The following is a 23,605-nucleotide window of genomic DNA, read 5'->3' on the forward strand; positions in this document are numbered from 1 at the left end:
AAATAGACTGGCAACGTGGGCAGATAGGAATGGCTTCAGGTTTTCTACTCAAAAGTCGGTAGTTGTTTTGTTCTCTCTCAGAAGAGGACTGCACATTGATCCCACCATCCACCTTAATGATGTTAAGCTACCTGTAAAGCACGAACATAAATTTCTAGGGCTAACTTTTGACAGAAAGCTTTCATTCCTTCCCCACATAAACAACCTAAAAAAGAAAGCTTCGAAATCTCTCAATATATTGAAAGTCCTTTCACATAAACACTGGGGATCTGACAGAACATGTCTTTTAAAAATTTACCGCTCTGTGGTTCGCTCATGTTTAGATTATGGCTGCATAATATATGGATCTGCAAGGCCGTCATATTTAAAACGACTGGACTCTGTACACAATTCAGGCTTGCGTATTTCAACTGGTGCATACAGGACATCCCCCATAAACAGCTTATATGTAGAAACCAATGAACCATCTCTTACAAGCCGAAGAAACATGCTCACATGCTCATACATTTTAAAGATCCGTTCACTGCCAAACCATATCTGTTACCCAATAGTTACAAAGTGCCAGTCTCGAACACTGTTCATAAACAAACCTCAAAAAATAAAACCACTTCTGCTCCGCTTTGAAGAGAAATGTCAAGTTTTAGACTTAATAGACTCATTACCTAATATTACCCGAAAACCTGATCCACTTCCACCATGGTACTGCCTGCCGTCTGTATGTGACTTCACATTAAATCAATTCCAGAAAAACCAAACACCACATGAACACATATTGCAGGAATTTTTAGCCCTAAGTGAAAAGTACAGAGAATACGTGGCATTCTATACAGATGGTTCAAAATCTGCACAATACGTCGGAAGCGCAGTGGTCCAAAACAATTGGAATAGAACAGTACGGCTACCACAGTGTGCATCCATTTTCACTGCCGAGTGTTATGCAGTCCTCATGGCCCTAGAAAAAATTAAAATTGAAAACATAGAGAATAGTGTCATTTACACTGATTCTTTGAGCATACTAACAGCATACAATCATAAAAATGCAGGCAAATCGCTTATTGGTGACATCATACACAGCATAAAAACAGCCACAACCCAGGGACATACAGTAAAGCTTTGTTGGGTTCCGAGTCACATAGGAATTGATGGAAATGAAAGCGCTGATATATGCGCTGCACAAGCTCGACATATAGAAATGAAGAAAGTGCACGTTCCCTACAAAGAAGCAGTCAAGTTAATGCAGTCTAAGCTAAGAGATAGATGGCAGTCTAAATGGACTAATGAAGAAAATAATAAGCTACTCCTAGTAAAACCTGTCATATCTGAATGGAAGTCATGCACACACCAAGAACGATTCACTGAAGTCATTTTATGTCGCCTCCGTATTGGACATACACACCTTACACATGGTTATATTCTTAGAAAAGAGGAAATACCAACATGCGACCTTTGCGGAAAAACTATCACAATTAATCACATTTTATATTCCTGTACAAAGCTAGAAGAACTAAGAAAGAAGCATTTTCCAATATTTTATTCAGAATATATTCCTCTTCACCCTAGCTTACTGATAGGAGAAAATGCTCTTGTTAATATATCATGCGTTTTTATGTTCTTAAAAGATGCCAACCTTCTTAACAAATTATGAGTTTTAATTACCATATTACCATCTGCTGCATGGACAGCAGATCTCATCATGTGTTTGGCGCATGATAGCCTTAGATGCTTATGCGCCATAAAACACAACACACAACACACAACAAAGCATGTAGTCACCTTAGCAGCGTGCTCTGATATATACTTCCGAACTTCGCAACAGCGAATTTACCTGTCTTCCAGCTGGTGTTACATAACCTCGATGGCGCTTATGGCAGCGTTAGCGGCTGCGACGCATATAGAAACCTTAGCGGCGGGCTCTGATATATACTTCCGAACTTCGCAACAGCGAATTTACCTGTCTTCCAGCTGGTGTTACATAACCTCGATGGCGCTTATGCAGCCTTAGCGGCTGCGACGCATGTAGTCACCATAGCGGCGTGCTCTGATATATAATTCCGAACTTCACAGCTGCAAATTTACCTGTCTTCCGCCTGGCGTTACATATCCTCGATGGCGCTTATGCAGCCTTAGCGGCTGCGACGCATGTAGTCACCTTAGCAGCGTGCTCTGATATATACTTCCGAACTTAGCAACAGCGAATTTACTTGTCTTCCAGCTGGTGTTACATAACCTCGATGGCGCTTATGGCAGCGTTAGCGGCTGCGACGCATATAGAAACCTTAGCGACGGGCTCTGATATATACTTCCGAACTTCGCAACAGCGAATTTACCTGTCTTCCAGCTGGTGTTACATAACCTCGATGGCGCTTATGCAGCCTTAGCGGCTGCGACGCATGTAGTCACCATAGCGGCGTGCTCTGATATATAATTCCGAACTTCACAGCTGCAAATTTGCCTGTCTTCCGCCTGGCGTTACATATCCTCGATGGCGCTTATGCAGCCTTAGCGGGTGCGACGCATGTAGTCACCTTAGCAGCGTGCTCTGATATATACTTCCGAACTTCGCAACAGCGAATTTACCTGTCTTCCAGCTGGTGTTACATAACCTCGATGGCGCTTATGGCAGCGTTAGCGGCTGCGACGCATATAGAAACCTTAGCGGCGGGCTCTGATATATACTTCCGAACTTCGCAACAGCGAATTTACCTGTCTTCCAGCTGGTGTTACATAACCTCGATGGCGCTTATGCAGCCTTAGCGGCTGCGACGCATGTAGTCACCATAGCGGCGTGCTCTGATATATAATTCCGAACTTCACAGCTGCAAATTTACCTGTCTTCCGCCTGGCGTTACATATCCTCGATGGCGCTTATGCAGCCTTAGTGGCTGCGACGCATGTAGTCACCTTAGCAGCGTGCTCTGATATATACTTCCGAACTTCGCAACAGCGAATTTACCTGTCTTCCAGCTGGTGTTACATAACCTCGATGGCGCTTATGGCAGCGTTAGCGGCTGCGACGCATATAGAAACCTTAGCGGCGGGCTCTGATATATACTTCCGAACTTCGCAACAGCGAATTTACCTGTCTTCCAGCTGGTGTTACATAACCTCGATGGCGCTTATGCAGCCTTAGCGGCTGCGACGCATGTAGTCACCATAGCGGCGTGCTCTGATATATAATTCCGAACTCCACAGCTGCAAATTTACCTGTCTTCCGCCTGGCGTTACATATCCTCGATGGCGCTTATGCAGCCTTAGCGGCTGCGACGCATGTAGTCACCTTAGCGGCGGGCTCTGATATATACTTCCGAACTTCGCAACAGCGAATTTACCTGTCTTCCAGCTGGTGTTACATAACCTCGATGGCGCTTATGCAGCCTTAGCGGCTGCGACGCATGTAGTCACCATAGCGGCGTGCTCTGATATATAATTCCGAACTTCACAGCTGCAAATTTACCTGTCTTCCGCCTGGCGTTACATATCCTCGATGGCGCTTATGCAGCCTTAGCGGCTGCGACGCATGTAGTCACCTTAGCGGCGGGCTCTGATATATACTTCCGAACTTCGCAACAGCGAATTTACCTGTCTTCCATCTGGTGTTACATAACCTCGATGGCGCTTATGGCAGCGTTAGCGGCTGCGACGCATATAGAAACCTTAGCGGCGGGCTCTGATATATACTTCCGAACTTCGCAACAGCGAATTTACCTGTCTTCCAGCTGGTGTTACATAACCTCGATGGCGCTTATGCAGCCTTAGCGGCTGCGACGCATGTAGTCACCATAGCGGCGTGCTCTGATATATAATTCCGAACTTCACAGCTGCAAATTTACCTGTCTTCCGCCTGGCGTTACATATCCTAGATGGCGCTTATGCAGCCTTAGCGGCTGCGACGCATGTAGTCACCTTAGCAGCGTGCTCTGATATATACTTCCGAACTTCGCAACAGCGAATTTACCTGTCTTCCAGCTGGTGTTACATAACCTCGATGGCGCTTATGGCAGCGTTAGCGGCTGCGACGCATATAGAAACCTTAGCGGCGGGCTCTGATATATACTTCCGAACTTCGCAACAGCGAATTTACCTGTCTTCCAGCTGGTGTTACATAACCTCGATGGCGCTTATGCAGCCTTAGCGGCTGCGACGCATGTAGTCACCATAGCGGCGTGCTCTGATATATAATTCCGAACTTCACAGCGGCAAATTTACCTGTCTTCCGCCTGGCGTTACATATCCTCGATGGCGCTTATGCAGCCTTAGCGGCTGCGACGCATGTAGTCACCTTAGCGGCGGGCTCTGATATATACTTCCGAACTTCGCAACAGCGAATTTACCTGTCTTCCAGCTGGTGTTACATAACTTCGATGGCGCTTATGGCAGCGTTAGCGGCTGCGACGCATATAGAAACCTTAGCGGCGGGCTCTGATATATACTTCCGAACTTCGCAACAGCGAATTTACCTGTCTTCCAGCTGGTGTTACATAACCTCGATGGCGCTTATGCAGCCTTAGCGGCTGCGACGCATGTAGTCACCATAGCGGCGTGCTCTGATATATAATTCCGAACTTCACAGCTGCAAATTTACCTGTCTTCCGCCTGGCGTTACATATCCTCGATGGCGCTTATGCAGCCTTAGCGGCTGCGACGCATGTAGTCACCTTAGCAGCGTGCTCTGATATATACTTCCGAACTTCGCAACAGCGAATTTACCTGTCTTCCAGCTGGTGTTACATAACCTCGATGGCGCTTATGGCAGCGTTAGCGGCTGCGACGCATATAGAAACCTTAGCGGCGGGCTCTGATATATACTTCCGAACTTCGCAACAGCGAATTTACCTGTCTTCCAGCTGGTGTTACATATCCTCGATGGCGCTTATGCAGCCTTAGCGGCTGCGACGCATGTAGTCACCTTAGCAGCGTGCTCTGATATATACTTCCGAACTTCGCAACAGCGAATTTACCTGTCTTCCAGCTGGTGTTACATAACCTCGATGGCGCTTATGGCAGCGTTAGCGGCTGCGACGCATATAGAAACCTTAGCGGCGGGCTCTGATATATACTTCCGAACTTCGCAACAGCGAATTTACCTGTCTTCCAGCTGGTGTTACATAACCTCGATGGCGCTTATGCAGCCTTAGCGGCTGCGACGCATGTAGTCACCATAGCGGCGTGCTCTGATATATAATTCCGAACTTCACAGCTGCAAATTTACCTGTCTTCCGCCTGGCGTTACATATCCTCGATGGCGCTTATGCAGCCTTAGCGGCTGCGACGCATGTAGTCACCTTAGCGGCGGGCTCTGATATATACTTCCGAACTTCGCAACAGCGAATTTACCTGTCTTCCAGCTGGTGTTACATAACCTCGATGGCGCTTATGGCAGCGTTAGCGGCTGCGACGCATATAGAAACCTTAGCGGCGGGCTCTGATATATACTTCCGAACTTCGCAACAGCGAATTTACCTGTCTTCCAGCTGGTGTTACATAACCTCGATGGCGCTTATGCAGCCTTAGCGGCTGCGACGCATGTAGTCACCATAGCGGCGTGCTCTGATATATAATTCCGAACTTCACAGCTGCAAATTTACCTGTCTTCCGCCTGGCGTTACATATCCTCGATGGCGCTTATGCAGCCTTAGCGGCTGCGACGCATGTAGTCACCTTAGCAGCGTGCACTGATATATACTTCCGAACTTCGCAACAGCGAATTTACCTGTCTTCCAGCTGGTGTTACATAACCTCGATGGCGCTTATGGCAGCGTTAGCGGCTGCGACGCATATAGAAACCTTAGCGGCGGGCTCTGATATATACTTCCGCACTTCGCAACAGCCAATTTACCTGTCTTCCAGCTGGTGTTACATAACCTCGATGGCGCTTATGCAGCCTTAGCGGCTGCGACGCATGTAGTCACCATAGCGGCGTGCTCTGATATATACTTCCGAACTTCGCAACAGCGAATTTACCTGTCTTCCAGCTGGTGTTACATAACCTCGATGGCGCTTATGGCAGCGTTAGCGGCTGCGACGCATATAGAAACCTTAGCGGCGGGCTCTGATATATACTTCCGAACTTCGCAACAGCGAATTTACCTGTCTTCCAGCTGGTGTTACATAACCTCGATGGCGCTTATGCAGCCTTAGCGGCTGCGACGCATGTAGTCACCATAGCGGCGTGCTCTGATATATAATTCCGAACTTCACAGCTGCAAATTTACCTGTCTTCCGCCTGGCGTTACATATCCTCGATGGCGCTTATGCAGCCTTAGCGGCTGCGACGCATGTAGTCACCTTAGCGGCGGGCTCTGATATATACTTCCGAACTTCGCAACAGCGAATTTACCTGTCTTCCAGCTGGTGTTACATAACCTCGATGGCGCTTATGGCAGCGTTAGCGGCTGCGACGCATATAGAAACCTTAGCGGCGGGCTCTGATATATACTTCCGAACTTCGCAACAGCGAATTTACCTGTCTTCCAGCTGGTGTTACATAACCTCGATGGCGCTTATGCAGCCTTAGCGGCTGCGACGCATGTAGTCACCATAGCGGCGTGCTCTGATATATAATTCCGAACTTCACAGCTGCAAATTTACCTGTCTTCCGCCTGGCGTTACATATCCTCGATGGCGCTTATGCAGCCTTAGCGGCTGCGACGCATGTAGTCACCTTAGCAGCGTGCTCTGATATATACTTCCGAGCTTCGCAACAGCGAATTTACCTGTCTTCCAGCTGGTGTTACATAACCTCGATGGCGCTTATGGCAGCGTTAGCGGCTGCGACGCATATAGAAACCTTAGCGGCGGGCTCTGATATATACTTCCGAACTTCGCAACAGCGAATTTACCTGTCTTCCAGCTGGTGTTACATAACCTCGATGGCGCTTATGCAGCCTTAGCGGCTGCGACGCATGTAGTCACCATAGCGGCGTGCTCTGATATATAATTCCGAACTTCACAGCTGCAAATTTACCTGTCTTCCGCCTGGCGTTACATATCCTCGATGGCGCTTATGCAGCCTTAGCGGCTGCGACGCATGTAGTCACCTTAGCGGCGGGCTCTGATATATACTTCCGAACTTCGCAACAGCGAATTTACCTGTCTTCCAGCTGGTGTTACATAACCTCGATGGCGCTTATGGCAGCGTTAGCGGCTGCGACGCATATAGAAACCTTAGCGGCGGGCTCTGATATATACTTCCGAACTTCGCAACAGCGAATTTACCTGTCTTCCAGCTGGTGTTACATAACCTCGATGGCGCTTATGCAGCCTTAGCGGCTGCGACGCATGTAGTCACCTTAGCGGCGGGCTCTGATATATACTTCCGAACTTCGCAACAGCGAATTTACCTGTCTTCCGCCTGGCGTTACATAACCTCGATGGCGCTTATGCAGCCTTAGCGGCTGCGACGCATGTAGTCACCATAGCGGCGTGCTCTGATATATAATTCCGAACTTCACAGCTGCAAATTTACCTGTCTTCCGCCTGGCGTTACATATCCTCGATGGCGCTTATGCAGCCTTAGCGGCTGCGACGCATGTAGTCACCTTAGCGGCGGGCTCTGATATATACTTCCGAACTTCGCAACAGCGAATTTACCTGTCTTCCAGCTGGTGTTACATAACCTCGATGGCGCTTATGCAGCCTTAGCGGCTGCGACGCATGTAGTCACCATAGCGGCGTGCTCTGATATATAATTCCGAACTTCACAGCTGCATATTTACCTGTCTTCCGCCTGGCGTTACATATCCTCGATGGCGCTTATGCAGCCTTAGCGGCTGCGACGCATGTAGTCACCTTAGCAGCGTGCTCTGATATATACTTCCGAACTTCGCAACAGCGAATTTACCTGTCTTCCAGCTGGTGTTACATAACCTCGATGGCGCTTATGGCAGCGTTAGCGGCTGCGACGCATATAGAAACCTTAGCGGCGGGCTCTGATATATACTTCCGAACTTCGCAACAGCGAATTTACCTGTCTTCCAGCTGGTGTTACATATCCTCGATGGCGCTTATGCAGCCTTAGCGGCTGCGACGCATGTAGTCACCTTAGCAGCGTGCTCTGATATATACTTCCGAACTTCGCAACAGCGAATTTACCTGTCTTCCCCCCGCAGGGGGCATCTGCTAAAGCAGATGTTTGCGTGTACTGTGCGACACCACGGACCCCGAGCACCCACGCTTAGCCGTGCGTGGCATCGCCGTGTCTGGGGAAAAGGGGATCCTGGTGGTTGAGCCGATGCCGAGTGTTTGGACCTTTAAGGCCCCTCGGCGGAGGCAACACACCACTTTGGCCCACGCTTCCCACAGACGGCACCTTCGGGCTGACCCACCCGGGGGAAATCGGCAGTCGCCTTTTCCTATCCTCCCCTTCATCTTTCACGTTCCTATCTTCTACCCTACAACTCTCCTGTCCTCTACTCTCTTCCGGTTTTTCCTTACTTCCAGGTGGCGAGGGTTAACCTTGTGTGGCTGACTACCCTGAGTTACGCCATATTAGGTTATAGTTACGGTGTACAGCTGACGTGGACAGGACTTGCCTGCCAATTCCTGCCCCGTCCCCTCGTTGGGCTCCATGGTGGGTGGCTGGCGCCGCGGCCGAACATCATACATTATTTATGGCTTCTTCCTCCAAACAAACTGATCGCCTTTCCAAGAAAAGGCGGACCGATGTATCAGCCCAGTTCTTTTCAGCAAAGCATGACACTTTCCCTAAATATCATGTGATCCACAGTGAAAGCCCTGCCAAACAAGCTCGGCTAATATCCCCCTTTGCAGTATCTAGGTCTCTCACAACCATACTAGGCCCAGGATACAAAGTTAGTAAACTGGCTAGCGGGGATCTCCTGCTTGAGCTGCAAAGCAAACTCCAGTACAGCAACCTTCAGCAACTTACAACATTTGGGGATATCCCAATAACGGTCAGTGCTCACAGATCCTTGAACACAGTCCAAGGCGTGATATCAGAGAATGACTTCCTGTCACTCACCGAAGAAGAACTTCTTGAAGGTCTTTCTGAGCAAAATGTGATCGGTGTACACAGGATCAAAATCCGGAAGAACAACCAAGAAATACCAACAAAGCACATAGTTCTGACTTTCAACTCCAGCAAACTCCCTGAATCCATTGAAGTCGGTTACATCAAAGTAGACATCCGGCCCTACATTCCAAACCCTAGACGTTGTTTCAACTGCCAAAGATTCGGTCATGGCTCCCAGAGCTGCCGTGGCCGACAAACATGTGCAAAATGTGCCTCAAATGAACACAAATCTGACGAGTGTGAAGCTGCGCCACACTGCGCAAACTGTGCAGGTGAACACGCCGCGTACTCACGGTCATGTCCTTCTTGGAAGAAGGAGAAGGACATCATTACCATAAAAGTCAAGGAAAACATAACGTTTAAAGAGGCACGACAGCGATATCTTGTTAAACAGGGCACTTTTTTGTTCACAGCCAAACCGAACTATTCCAATGTGGTGGAGCATGGGGGCAGCACACCACAACAGGATTTGGTCTCCGCCGAGGGTAAGCCTCAGGCAGGGCCATCCTTGCCCCAGGCAGAAGCAGCGAAAGCTGCCCTGCCATCGCAGAAACAGGGCACACTGGCCCCAGAGCCAACAGCCCAAAAGGCTTCTCCCCCAGAAGGGAAGCCTGCAACCAACACTCCTAACTCTCCCCAAACGTCCAAAGCCCCTGAGGCAATGGACACAACCCCTTCCTCGTCCACGCTGCAGCGGCGGCATAACTCTCTAGAAAGAAAACGGAGAGAAAAACCTCGTATAACAGGACCAGAAAAACCTGAAACCTAAATTCAGGTACATTCAAAAAAAAAAAAAAATGGCGTTCCTCATACACTGGAACTGCCGAGGTCTCATAAACAACTACAACGATATAAAAGACATTTTACATTCATTTTCTCCTGTAGCCCTTTGCCTACAGGAAACTAACTTAGGACCACACCAAAACATTTTAAAAGGACACAACGTTTTTCGCTGCGACCGAAAAGAAGCAAATAGGTTATCTGGAGGTGTCGCTATTGTAGTGCAGAATGGAGTAGCAACACGTGAAATTAGCCTCAAAACCAAGTTCGAAGCTGTTGCTGTCTCTATCATTCATTATAAAACAATAACTATATGCTCACTGTATCTCCAACCGCACCTAACTGTAACCCTTCATGATCTGGAAGAGCTTTTAGAACAACTGCCAGAACCATATCTGGTTGTTGGAGATTTTAATGCGCACTCCACTTTTTGGAGAAGCGATCAGACAGACACTAGAGGTCGTATATTAGAGGATTTTATATTATACAATGATGTCTGCCTGCTAAATACAGGAAAGCATACATACTGCTCCCCAAGCACGGGGAAAATGAGCATTTTAGATTTATCATTTAGCTCCCCATCAATTTTTACTGATTTTAAATGGGACGTCTTTGACAATCCTCTAGGAAGTGATCATTTGCCTGTCATTATCAGCCTAACACCCTCACCCTCCATCACTCTAAACAAACCCAAGCGGTGGAAGCTGCACCTTGCGAACTGGGCTCTATTCCAGTCTGAAGCCAGCCTGGAAAAGGTCTTTTCCGAAAAACTCAGTGTTGACGAGATAAATGAAAAATTTACGGCCTGCATCATTGACGCAGCACTTGTAGCTATACCACAGTCTTCAGGAGTGGTACTGAAAAATCGCAAAGTCTGGTATTCTCAGGAGTGCAGAGATGCAAAGAAGAAACAAAACAAAGCTTGGGGAACCTTTCGCAGGTACCCTACAAACGAAAACCTCGTAAAATTCAAACAGGCGAAAGCTAGGGCACGGTACATCCGCCGAAACGCTGAGAAGGCTTCTTGGCAAAAATACATATCATCAATAAATAGCTCAATCACATCAAAAAAAAATGTGGGAGCTTGTTCACAAACTGGATGGCAACTTCTCCCCGTACACAGTCCCCTTTCTAACATCTCCTGGCACCCAAACAAACTTACAGGAACAGGCAGATATTCTAGGCGATCATTTTTCTGCAATTTCAAGCTCACTACACTACCCAAAATCTTTTATAACATACAAAAACAAGGCCGAAAAACAAAAACTGCCAACAAGTGGAAGTACGAATGAAACATATAACAAGTTAATAACACTACAAGAAATAAACACTGTTCTATCTGCCGGCAAGAAGACTGCACCTGGCCCAGATCAAATTCACTATCAGATGCTAGCACATCTTTCTACACCTGCATTAGAAGCACTTCTGAAATTTTTCAACAAAGTATGGGTATCCGGGAGTATTCCTGAGGCCTGGAAAAAAGCTATTATTGTGCCTTTCCTGAAACCAGGAAAGCCACCAACGGCCCCCAGCAGTTATAGACCCATAGCTCTCACAAGTTGCCTAGCAAAGTCTTTTGAAAGTGTTCTTAATACCAGATTAGCCTTTGTCCTTCATTCCCAAGAACTTCTAGACATACACCAATGTGGGTTCAAAACAGCATGTTCTACCACGGACCATCTAGTCCGCCTTGAAAACACTGTTCGTGAAGCATTTATTCACAAACAGCACTGCCTTGCCGTCTTCTTTGATATGGAAAAGGCGTATGATACTACATGGAGGTTTGGCATCCTCCGTGACCTAGCATATTTAGGCATACGTGGTAGGATGTTAAACTGTCTAAAGGACTTCTTGTCAAATCGCTCATTCCGTGTGCGTTTGGGCTCAACTTTTTCAAAGAACTTTGTACAGGAGAATGGCGTACCACAGGGATGCGTCTTAAGCACAACTCTCTTTATAGTAAAAATGAATTCCATAAGCACAGTTATCCCGAAATCCGTAATGTATTCAGCTTATGTTGACGATCTACAGATTGCATACACATCCTCTAACGTATCTACATGTGAAAGACAGGTGCAGTTGACCATAAATAAACTAGCAGCATGGGCAGACACAAACGGATTTCAGTTTTCTCCTCAAAAAACAGTGGCTCTCCTATTCTCTCTCAAACGAGGCTTACAAACAGATCCTACACTACACCTGAACAAAACGAAATTACCGGTGAAAAACGAACACAAATTTCTAGGCGTAACTTTTGACAAAAAACTCACCTTTCTTCCTCATATAAATGTCCTGAAGAAAAAGGCTTCCAAATCTCTAAACATACTAAAAGTTCTTTCCCGTAAACACTGGGGCGCTGACAGTACATGCCTTAAACACATTTACAGATCTGTCGTACGCTCCACCTTAGACTATGGCTGCATAGTGTATGGGTCAGCTAGACCATCATATTTAAAAAAACTAGACCCGGTACATAACACAGGACTTCGACTCTCATGTGGAGCATACCGAACTTCTCCTATATCCAGTCTGCTTGTGGAAACAAATGAACCTCCTCTTGAAATCAGAAGAACTTCACTTACATGTGCCTATATATTTAAAATCAGATCTCTGCCAAAGCATATCTGCTATTCTCTAGTAACTAAATGCCCTTCTAGAACACTATTCACCAACAAACCCAATGCAGTGAGACCACTGCTCCTAAGATTTGAGCAAATGTGTCAAGAGGTTGAGCTACCGGATTGTTTACCTAGCATTGCCAAAAGACCTAACCCTCTGCCTCCTTGGTACCTGGTCCCTGAAGTTTGCGACCTCTCTCTTACACAGTTCCAAAAAACAATAACCCCACAAGAGCACTTCATACAAGAATTCCTTCAGCTGAGAGAAAAATACAGTAACTTCACAGACTTTTACACGGATGGCTCGAAAACAGATCATTATGTCGGAAGCGCAGTTGTTCAAGGCGAATGGGAGGAAATAATGAGACTTCCACAGTGCGCGTCCATCTTTACTGCTGAATGCTATGCTGTCTCTGTTGCCATAGAGAAAATAATGAAAGAAAACCTCAGGAGAAGTATTATTTACACAGATTCCCTAAGTGTAGTCACAGCCCTTCACACAAGAAATGCAGTTATACCAATACTTGGAAACATCATACACAGCATAGCAACACTTACAGATGAAGGACGAAGCATAAAAATTTGCTGGGTACCCAGTCATGTAGGAATCCGAGGTAATGAAAAAGCAGATATGTGCGCTGCCAAAGCTCGAGACAAGAAAATAAAACAAGTGCAGATACCATCTCAAGACTGCATGAAATTGGTACAGAGTAGACTGATACAAAAATGGCAGTCCACTTGGAACACTGAAACAAATAACAAGCTACACCTCATAAAGCCTGTAATAGAAGAGTGGAAATCGAGCACCCATCTTGAACGTTCCAAAGAAGTGGCTCTATGCCGTCTTCGCATAGGACACACACATTTAACACATAGTTTCATTTTAACTAAACAGGATAAGCCCCTGTGTGATTCATGCGGACACGAGCTAACAGTCATCCACATTTTAATCTCATGCAGACAACTTGAACAACTGAGGAAAAAACATTTTACACAGTTTTACAAACAACACATTCCTCTTCATCCAGCTTTGCTTTTAGGTGAAAATGCGCTTGTTGATTTGCCCTGTGTTTTCAGGTTTTTAATAGAAGCAAACGTCCTAAACAGAATGTAAGATTAAATTACATAAATACAACACTCTTAACCATGAAATTGGCGCATGATAGCCTAAGTTGCTTATGCGCCACTAAACCCAACACAACACAACACCTGTCTTCCAGCTGGTATTACATAACCTCGATGGCGCTTATGGCAGCGTTAGCGGCTGCGACGCATATAGAAACCTTAGCGGCGGGCTCTGATATATACTTCCGAACTTCGCAACAGCGAATTTACCTGTCTTCCAGCTGGTGTTACATAACCTCGATGGCGCTTATGCAGCCTTAGCGGCTGCGACGCATGTAGTCACCAAAGCGGCATGCTCTGATATATAATTCCGAACTTCACAGCTGCAAATTTACCTGTCTTCCGCCTGGCGTTACATATCCTCGATGGCGCTTATGCAGCCTTAGCGGCTGCGACGCATGTAGTCACCTTAGCAGCGTGCTCTGATATATACTTCCGAACTTCGCAACAGCGAATTTACCTGTCTTCCAGCTGGTGTTACATAACCTCGATGGCGCTTATGGCAGCGTTAGCGGCTGCGACGCATATAGAAACCTTAGCGACGGGCTCTGATATATACTTCCGAACTTCGCAACAGCGAATTTACCTGTCTTCCAGCCCTTACGGAAATCCCATATCTGCTTCAGATATGGACCATATGCTGCCATATACAAATATATAAGGCAGCAAATAAGTCCTTATCTGGGCCAGATAAGGTCATATATGTGCAAAATGTTGCCCTTATATGGCTCAGATTTGGCTTTATCATGCAACATATAATCCATATCTAAACGGCTAACGGGACCTTATATGGCTTGATCAGGGGCATATATGGTATCCTCGCGGCCTTATGCGGCCTGATAAAGGCATATATGGCATCGTCATGACCTTATAAAGACAGACCAGGGCCATATATGCCTGGCATCAACAGGACTTTATATAACCTCATCGGGGCCTTAATTATGTAGGTGCCGTAGTTATTGTATATTAGCAATATATGGCCTTCGTCTACCTTCTGCAAATATCCAATATTGGCATCATGTGGTCGAGCTTCAATTTTTCTACACTCAGCATGGCCTGCGTATTAATTGTATCCAATTTAGAAAATAGCTACGACTCATATTTCAAACATTCTGCAGATTTCGCCGCACTACAATTATTACACCATGTGTACCTTAATTCAGGAGGGCGCTGGGTTATAGCTACATGCTCCTCTTTCCGCCTACTAACTCGCATTTTCATTTAAAATGCGGCCGCAGTCCGGTGCACAAAAGCATGGTCGGTTAAGTTGAGCGATTCAAAATATCAAGAAAATGATGGCAGTTCAGTATACGGCCCCCTCCGCGCTGCCAGACGGTGACTCACCCTCAGCGACAGCTGGCGGTTGCTTCGTCGAGGGCCGCAGTGGCTAGACAGTGACTCTTCCTCTCCCGCGTTCCCCTCTTCCCTCTCAGACAGCGGCGGCCCCTGCGTCGCTGGCTCGCATTTCATCTCTCCTCCTCGCTGCCACGCTCTCTACCGCGTAGGCCTCGCGCTCTCCGTTTTGTGTGTGCTTGCTTGTTTCCCCTCCCCCTTTCAACTCCGTGCGCCTAAGCACTTGGTATCTCGTTCCTTTTCGGTGGCAGGGCAGACATCGGAGTTCGGTGCGGCTGGCGGGCGTGCTGCATGTTGTGTATGCTGATGTGTGTGCGTGTGCCAGCGCCTGTTCGCTATTAGCTGTGTGCATGTAACAAAAATGCGACAGCAAACCTACAAGAGCTTCAGTCTGACCGTCGGCACAGAGGAAATTAGTGTCCCACTGCGGGTGGAAGCTGCCTCCCCAGCCTTGGCAGCGAACCTGATGGTCGATTGAGCTTTTCGGGGATTCTGCGCTGGGTGGCCCGGCCAAATCTTCACCATTGTGTCGGATCGCACCCTCATCGTGCCGCCGCATCTTCACGCCCGATCACCAAAACTGTGAGCGTGAGACTTCTTGTCGGGAACTAGCACTTGCCAACCTCAGGATATTGTTCACTTTATTGTTTTGATGGAAAATTAATTTTCCAATCAGTAAATTGGGTGGTAATTGCCAGTATGTGATATTTTTTCGTACATTTCGTTGCTAATTTGTCTTTCGCTCTAGCAATTTTGACAAATTTCAGTGAGTGGATAGGGTCCTTCGTTGTTTATTATTATTATTATTATTATTTGCACTACCTAAGTAGCTTCATGCTTGATTTGGTTTAGGGGCAGAGTTGTTGCTGTCATGATAAATACCATCGGACAAGCTTTTTTTTTGTTTTCTCTCCTAATTTGAAAAGCAACCACGAGTTAGGCGCGTTCGCTCATTTTGCACTGCAGTCTCTGCTTAAGGTAACACCAGTACTTCCTGACAGCCTATGTGTACTTTGCTAAGGTATAGGTATTATAAGCAGTCCCAGCAGTGTGTGTTTTATCGCCCTACGGTTTAGCGCTACCTTTTCCGGGTGTCGACAAACCTTTAAATTTCATTTTAATAGTCTAGTTCGATTAATAGCCGTTTATTTTATTTAGTTTCGCAAGTAAACCAGCTCAAACTAAAAGCATTTACTGGTTAAAGCTCTGTGTGTAAAAGAGCAGAATAAAAATGTAATATCCAATTTAATAGGTCAATGTATTTCACTTTATTCCTGTGCATTGTTGCGCTTACGTAGGAACTGGGACACAATTGGAGACGACACAGAACAGATGTTTCTGTTCTCGTGTAGACATGTTTAGTTTCTCGTGTAGACATTATTCTGTTCAGATATCTCATTAGTTTGTTATAGTATCGCGCGTAAATGAGTAGAATCTCAATATTTACTAACGGATGAGCATGTCTTTGACCCTCGGTATACACACGCAATTCAGGACCTCTTTGAGCGATTCCATATAGGCAGGGAAAAAAGAAAACCTGTGGTTTCAAAGCTATTTTCCTGTAAGGTTTGAAATAAAAGGGGAAATTCAGGTTTCCCTTGGCAAACTTGATTGAGCGTGCGTTTAGCTGGAATACTGAAATTGTTTTGTGTGTGTTGTAATAAAATGTTATGTTTATATGCAGATATATAGATCTATAGTTCAAAACCTAACTGCCATGCGGGCTAGATCTTTAAATCCGGAATTGGGTAGATGAGGCATATCTGACCAGATATGCCTTATCTGGTACTCGAAATCAGGAATTGGGCAGATCAGGCATATACAACCAGATATGCCTTATCTGGTACTCGAAATAAGGAATTGGGCAGATATGCCTTATCTGGCCCAGATCTGTTCTAATATACCATATCTGCCCAATTCCTGATATACCTGATCTGGATTTTTTTTTATAAGTCCAGATATGGCATTTCCGTAAGGGAGCTGGTGTTACATAACCTCGATGGCGCTTATGCAGCCTTAGCGGCTGCGACGCATGTAGTCACCATAGCGGCGTGCTCTGATATATAATTCCGAACTTCACAGCTGCAAATTTACCTGTCTTCCGCCTGGCGTTACATATCCTCGATGGCGCTTATGCAGCCTTAGCGGGTGCGACGCATGTAGTCACCTAAGCAGCGTGCTCTGATATATACTTCCGAACTTCGCAACAGCGAATTTACCTGTCTTCCAGCTGGTGTTACATAACCTCGATGGCGCTTATGGCAGCGTTAGCGGCTGCGACGCATATAGAAACCTTAGCGGCTGGCTCTGATATATACTTCCGAACTTCGCAACAGCGAATTTACCTGTCTTCCAGCTGGTGTTACATAACCTCGATGGCGCTTATGCAGCCTTAGCGGCTGCGACGCATGTAGTCACCATAGCGGCGTGCTCTGATATATAATTCCGAACTTCACAGCTGCAAATTTACCTGTCTTCCGCCTGGCGTTACATATCCTCGATGGCGCTTATGCAGCCTTAGCGGCTGCGACGCATGTAGTCACCTTAGCAGCGTGCTCTGATATATACTTCCGAACTTCGCAACAGCGAATTTACCTCTCTTCCAGCTGGTGTTACATAACCTCGATGGCGCTTATGGCAGCGTTAGCGGCTGCGACGCATATAGAAACCTTAGCGGCGGGCTCTGATATATACTTCCGAACTTCGCAACAGCGAATTTACCTGTCTTCCAGCTGGTGTTACATAACCTCGATGGCGCTTATGCAGCCTTAGCGGCTGCGACGCATGTAGTCACCATAGCGGCGTGCTCTGATATATAATTCCGAACTCCACAGCTGCAAATTTACCTGTCTTCCGCCTGGCGTTACATATCCTCGATGGCGCTTATGCAGCCTTAGCGGCTGCGACGCATGTAGTCACCCTAGCGGCGGGCTCTGATATATACTTCCGAACTTCGCAACAGCGAATTTACCTGTCTTCCAGCTGGTGTTACATAACCTCGATGGCGCTTATGCAGCCTTAGCGGCTGCGACGCATGTAGTCACCATAGCGGCGTGCTCTGATATATAATTCCGAACTTCACAGCTGCAAATTTACCTGTCTTCCGCCTGGCGTTACATATCCTCGATGGCGCTTATGCAGCCTTAGCGGCTGCGACGCATGTAGTCACCTTAGCGGCGGGCTCTGATATATACTTCCGAACTTCGCAACAGCGAATTTACCTGTCTTCCAGCTGGTGTTACATAACCTCGATGGCGCTTATGGCAGCGTTAGCGGCTGCGACGCATATAGAAACCTTAGCGGCGGGCTCTGATATATACTTCCGAACTTCGCAACAGCGAATTTACCTGTCTTCCAGCTGGTGTTACATAACCTCGATGGCGCTTATGCAGCCTTAGCGGCTGCGACGCATGTAGTCACCATAGCGGCGTGCTCTGATATATAATTCCGAACTTCACAGCTGCAAATTTACCTGTCTTCCGCCTGGCGTTACATATCCTCGATGGCGCTTATGCAGCCTTAGCGGCTGCGACGCATGTAGTCACCTTAGCAGCGTGCTCTGATATATACTTCCGAACTTCGCAACAGCGAATTTACCTGTCTTCCAGCTGGTGTTACATAACCTCGATGGCGCTTATGGCAGCGTTAGCGGCTGCGACGCATATAGAAACCTTAGCGGCGGGCTCTGATATATACTTCCGAACTTCGCAACAGCGAATTTACCTGTCTTCCAGCTGGTGTTACATATCCTCGATGGCGCTTATGCAGCCTTAGCGGCTGCGACGCATGTAGTCACCTTAGCAGCGTGCTCTGATATATACTTCCGAACTTCGCAACAGCGAATTTACCTGTCTTCCAGCTGGTGTTACATAACCTCGATGGCGCTTATGGCAGCGTTAGCGGCTGCGACGCATATAGAAACCTTAGCGGCGGGCTCTGATATATACTTCCGAACTTCGCAACAGCGAATTTACCTGTCTTCCAGCTGGTGTTACATAACCTTGATGGCGCTTATGCAGCCTTAGCGGCTGCGACGCATGTAGTCACCCGCAGGGGGCATCTGTTAAAGCAGATGTTTGCGTGTACTGTGCGACACCACGGACCCCGAGCACCCACGCTTAGCCGTGCGTGGCATCGCCGTGTCTGGGGAAAAGGGGATCCTGGTGGTTGAGCCGATGCCGAGTGTTTGGACCTTTAAGGCCCCTCGGCGGAGGCAACACACCACTTTGGCCCACGCTTCCCACAGACGGCACCTCAGGGCTGACCCACCCGGGGGAAATCGGCAGTCGCCTTTTCCTGTCCTCCCCTCCATCTTTCACTTTCCTATCCTCTCTCTTACAACTGTCCTGTCTTCTCTTACCTTCTTCGTTTCTTCCTACTTCCAGGCGGCGAGGGTTAACCTTGTGTGGCTAACCACCCTGCGTTATGCCATATTTGGTTATAGTCGGGGTGTACGGCTGGCGCGGGCAGGTCTGCTTTGCGAGTTCCTGTCCCGTCCCCTCGTTGGGCTCCATGGTGGGTGGCCGCCACCCCGGCTGAACAAAAACTTACTGCATGGCTTCTTCTTTGCTCTCCAATGATCGTTCCCGAAAAAGGGGACGGACCGATGAAACTGCAAACTTCTTTCTAAAGAATGCAAACAGATTCCCACGCTTCCACGTGGTGCACAGTGAAGACCCTCAAAAAACAGCTAGGCAAATATCTCCTTTTGTCGTGACCAAGACATTGACTGAAGCAATAGGCCAAGGATACAATGTCAAAAAACTTCCAAATGGCGACCTACTCTTGGAAATTATGTACCATCATCAAAATGAAAAACTTCCTACAGTAACCAGCTTTGGGGAATGCCCAGTTAATGTCACCAAACACCGCTCTCTAAACATGGTGAGGGGAGTCATTTCAGATGACGACCTAAAGTACCTAAGTGAAGAAGAACTCCTTGAAGGACTAAGAGAACAAAATGTCATCAATGTGTTCAGAATTAAAATCAGACGGGATAACAAAGAGATACCGACCAGGCACTTAGTCCTTACCTTCGAATCGAGCACACTGCCCGAGGCTGTGGAGGTAGGGTACACGAAGATAAAACTGAAACCGTACATACCTAACCCGCGTCGCTGTTTCAAATGCCAAAGGTATGGCCACGGCTCACAGACTTGCCGAGGCCAACTTACATGTGCGAAGTGTGCCTCCCACGAGCATCCCACTGAGAACTGTGAATCCGAAACGCATCTTTGCATCAACTGTGAGGGCAGCCACGCTGCTTACTCACGAACCTGTCCAACATGGAAACAAGAGAAAGATATCATCACACTAAAAGTCAAAGAAAACCTCACTTACAGGGAAGCACGTAAGAAACTCACGTCCACTCACACCCCAACTTATTCTGTTGTGACGCAAAAGGGGGCGGCGTCACAACAGTCTTTGGAACCTGCCCAGGTGACACACGGTGCACCTAAGGCAGGGACCTCTACGTCCCCGGTGGAAGTAGCTGGGGCTGCTCCACCACCCCCAAAGCAGGCTGCGCGGGCGTCTAGGTCAGCTGGCCCCAAGGTCTCTCCAGTAACGGCGAGATCTACCACAAATGTGTCTGTGCAGTCTGCACAATCGTCCAGCACGTCCGAGGACGCAATGGACACAACAAACGACGACCGTCCGGGGCCGTCAACATCTGACAGGCGACGGAGCTCCTTGGAGCGAACTAGAAAAGAAAAGGCCCGAATCACCGGGCCAGAAAAAACTTAGTCTCTCTACCTTCCTCATATAAAATGGCGTTCTTAGTTCATTGGAACTGTAGAGGACTTTTAAGAAACTACAGCGATATAAAAGACATTCTTGCTTCATTCTTACCCGCAGCACTGTGCGTTCAGGAAACCAATCTCGGTGCGCAGCATAAAAACATACTAAAAAAATATAAAGTTTTTCGCCGCGACCGAGAGCACGTTAGCAGGCTCTCGGGTGGTGTTGCTATCATTGTAAGGAATGATATTGCAGCTAGTGAATACAAACTTGACACTCAGTTTGAAGCAGTGGCAGCCACCTTGCTTACATTTAAAAGAATCACGGTGTGCTGCGTGTATGTTGAGCCACATCGAAAAATAGCTCTCAATGACTTAGAAAACCTTATAAATCAACTACCGGAACCTTATGTGGTAGTTGGTGATTTTAATGCACATTCTCCTTTCTGGGGAAGCGAAAAAATTGATGCGCGAGGCCTAATTATTGAAGATTTTATTCTATCTAACAACATTTGCTTACTAAACGCGGGTAAACCGACCTACTGCTCTCCGAGCACGGGAAAGATGAGTGTTTTAGACCTGTCATTTTGTTCACCTTCTCTCTTTAATGATTTTAAATGGGAAGTTTTAGAGAATCCATATGGGAGTGATCACCTACCAGTACTAATCCGCATGTCATCATCACCAAAAGTCACCCCAAGCAAACCGCGACGATGGAAGCTCCATTTAGCCGACTGGCCACTTTTCGAGTCCAAAGCCAATCTGGAAGAAGTTTTCTCAGAGGAGCTCACTGTAGATGAATTGAATGAAAGGTTTACTAATTGCATAATACGTGCAGCAAAACTAGCTATTCCACAGTCTTCGGGAGTTGTGCATAGCAGTAACAAAGCCTGGTACACGCAAGAATGCCGGGATGCAAAAAAGAAACAAAATAAGGCCTGGGGAACTTTCCGCAGGTACCCAACCCAAGGAAACCTTATAGCATTTAAAAAGGCAAGAGCAGAAGCACGATTTATTCGTCGAAAGGCTGAAAAAGAATCGTGGCAGAGGTATGTAACGTCAATAAATAGCTCAATGACGTCTAAGAAAATGTGGGAACAAGTTCGTAAACTCTGTGGAAACTTTTCCCCGTTTACAATTCCCATCCTCACAGCCCCTGGTGTTCAGACTAGCATAGAAGAACAGGCCAATATACTAGGCGAACATTTCGCACACGTTTCAAGTTCGTCACACTACACAGAAACATTCCTAAAATACAAAAACATAGCTGAGAAACAAAAACTCCCAACAAGTGGTGGCAGAAATGAATCATATAATAGTTTTATTACACTCCAAGAAGTAAAGAACGTCCTTGCTGCTGGAAAACAGACTGCGCCTGGTCCTGACGAAATTCATTACGAAATGCTGGCTCATTTATCCGAATCCTCTGTAGAGGCACTTGTGAAATTCTTTAACAAAATTTGGACTCTGGGTAAACTCCCGGAGGCTTGGAAACAAGCCGTTATTGTTCCGTTTCTGAAACCAGGAAAGCCGCCGACCTCAGCGGGCAGTTACAGACCCATAGCTCTGACCAGCTGTTTAGCAAAATGTTTTGAAAGTGTTTTAAACATCCGACTAACTTTCATCTTAGAATCTCATAAACTTCTTAATGTTCATCAGTGTGGCTTTAAAAAAGGGTGTGCAACGACCGACCACTTAGTGCGTCTTGAAAATACTGTCAGGGAAGCGTTCATACATAAACAAAATTGCCTCGCCGTTTTCTTTGACATGGAAAAGGCATACGATACGACTTGGAGGTTCGGGATCCTACGCGATATAGCAGATTTGGGCATCCGAGGCCGGATGCTAAATGTTCTGAAGGACTTTCTATCAGGTCGTTCATTTCAAGTACGTCTCGGTACCACCTTCTCGAGGAACTTTATTCAAGAGAATGGGGTACCTCAGGGGTGCATTTTAAGTACAACTTTGTTTATTGTAAAAATGAATTCTATCAGCAAGGTAATCCCAAAATCCATTATGTTCTCGCTGTATGTCGACGACCTTCAAATAGCCTGCACATCCTCAAACATATCAATTTGTGAAAGACAAGTACAATTAACACTAAATAAACTAGACTCATGGGCTTTTAAAAATGGGTTCAAATTTTCCCCACAGAAAACCGTGGCAGTAATGTTCTCGCTGAAACGAGGTATACAGATCAATCCCAAGTTACACTTAAATGGGATTGAGTTGCCAGTAAAGAGCGAACATAAATTTTTGGGTGTAACGTTCGACAGAAAACTAACATTCCTGCCTCACATAAACATCCTAAAGAGGAAAGCCATAAAATCTCTAAACATACTGAAGGTTCTCTCTCGGAAACACTGGGGGTCTGATAGGGCGTGTCTTCTACATATATATCGATCTGTTGTGCGGTCTAGCTTGGACTACGGGTCCATAGTCTACGGGTCAGCTAGACCATCATACCTAAGGAAATTGGACCCGGTACATAACTTAGGTTTACGCCTTTCTTGTGGCGCTTACAGAACATCCCCTGTTGATAGTCTATATGCAGAGACGAACGAGCCTCCGCTGAAAGATAGAAGGGCTTCACTTACATGTGCTTATGTCCTTAGAATAAGGTCACAGAAAAAACACCTCTGCTATCCAATAGTCTCAACATGCCGCTCACGAGTAATTTTCACAAATAAACCACAAGCGACGAGGCCACTGATAATGCGTTTCGAAAACATTTGCAGTGAGTTAGAAATTCTGGACACCTTGCCCGACACTGCACCAAAAAACAGCCCCCTACCCCCATGGTACAAACTTCCAAATGTCTGCGATCTCACTCTAACACACTTCAACAAAAGCCAAACTCCTAAAGAGCATATAATACAAGAATTTCGCACAATAAAAGAAAAGTACAGTAATTATACAGAGTTTTATACAGATGGATCAAAAACTTCTACTTATGTTGG

Source organism: Amblyomma maculatum, chromosome 10 (assembly GCF_055883805.1).
Source record: "Amblyomma maculatum isolate TAMU_Amacu chromosome 10, ASM5588380v1, whole genome shotgun sequence".
In the NCBI taxonomy this organism is placed as follows: domain Eukaryota; kingdom Metazoa; phylum Arthropoda; class Arachnida; order Ixodida; family Ixodidae; genus Amblyomma; species Amblyomma maculatum.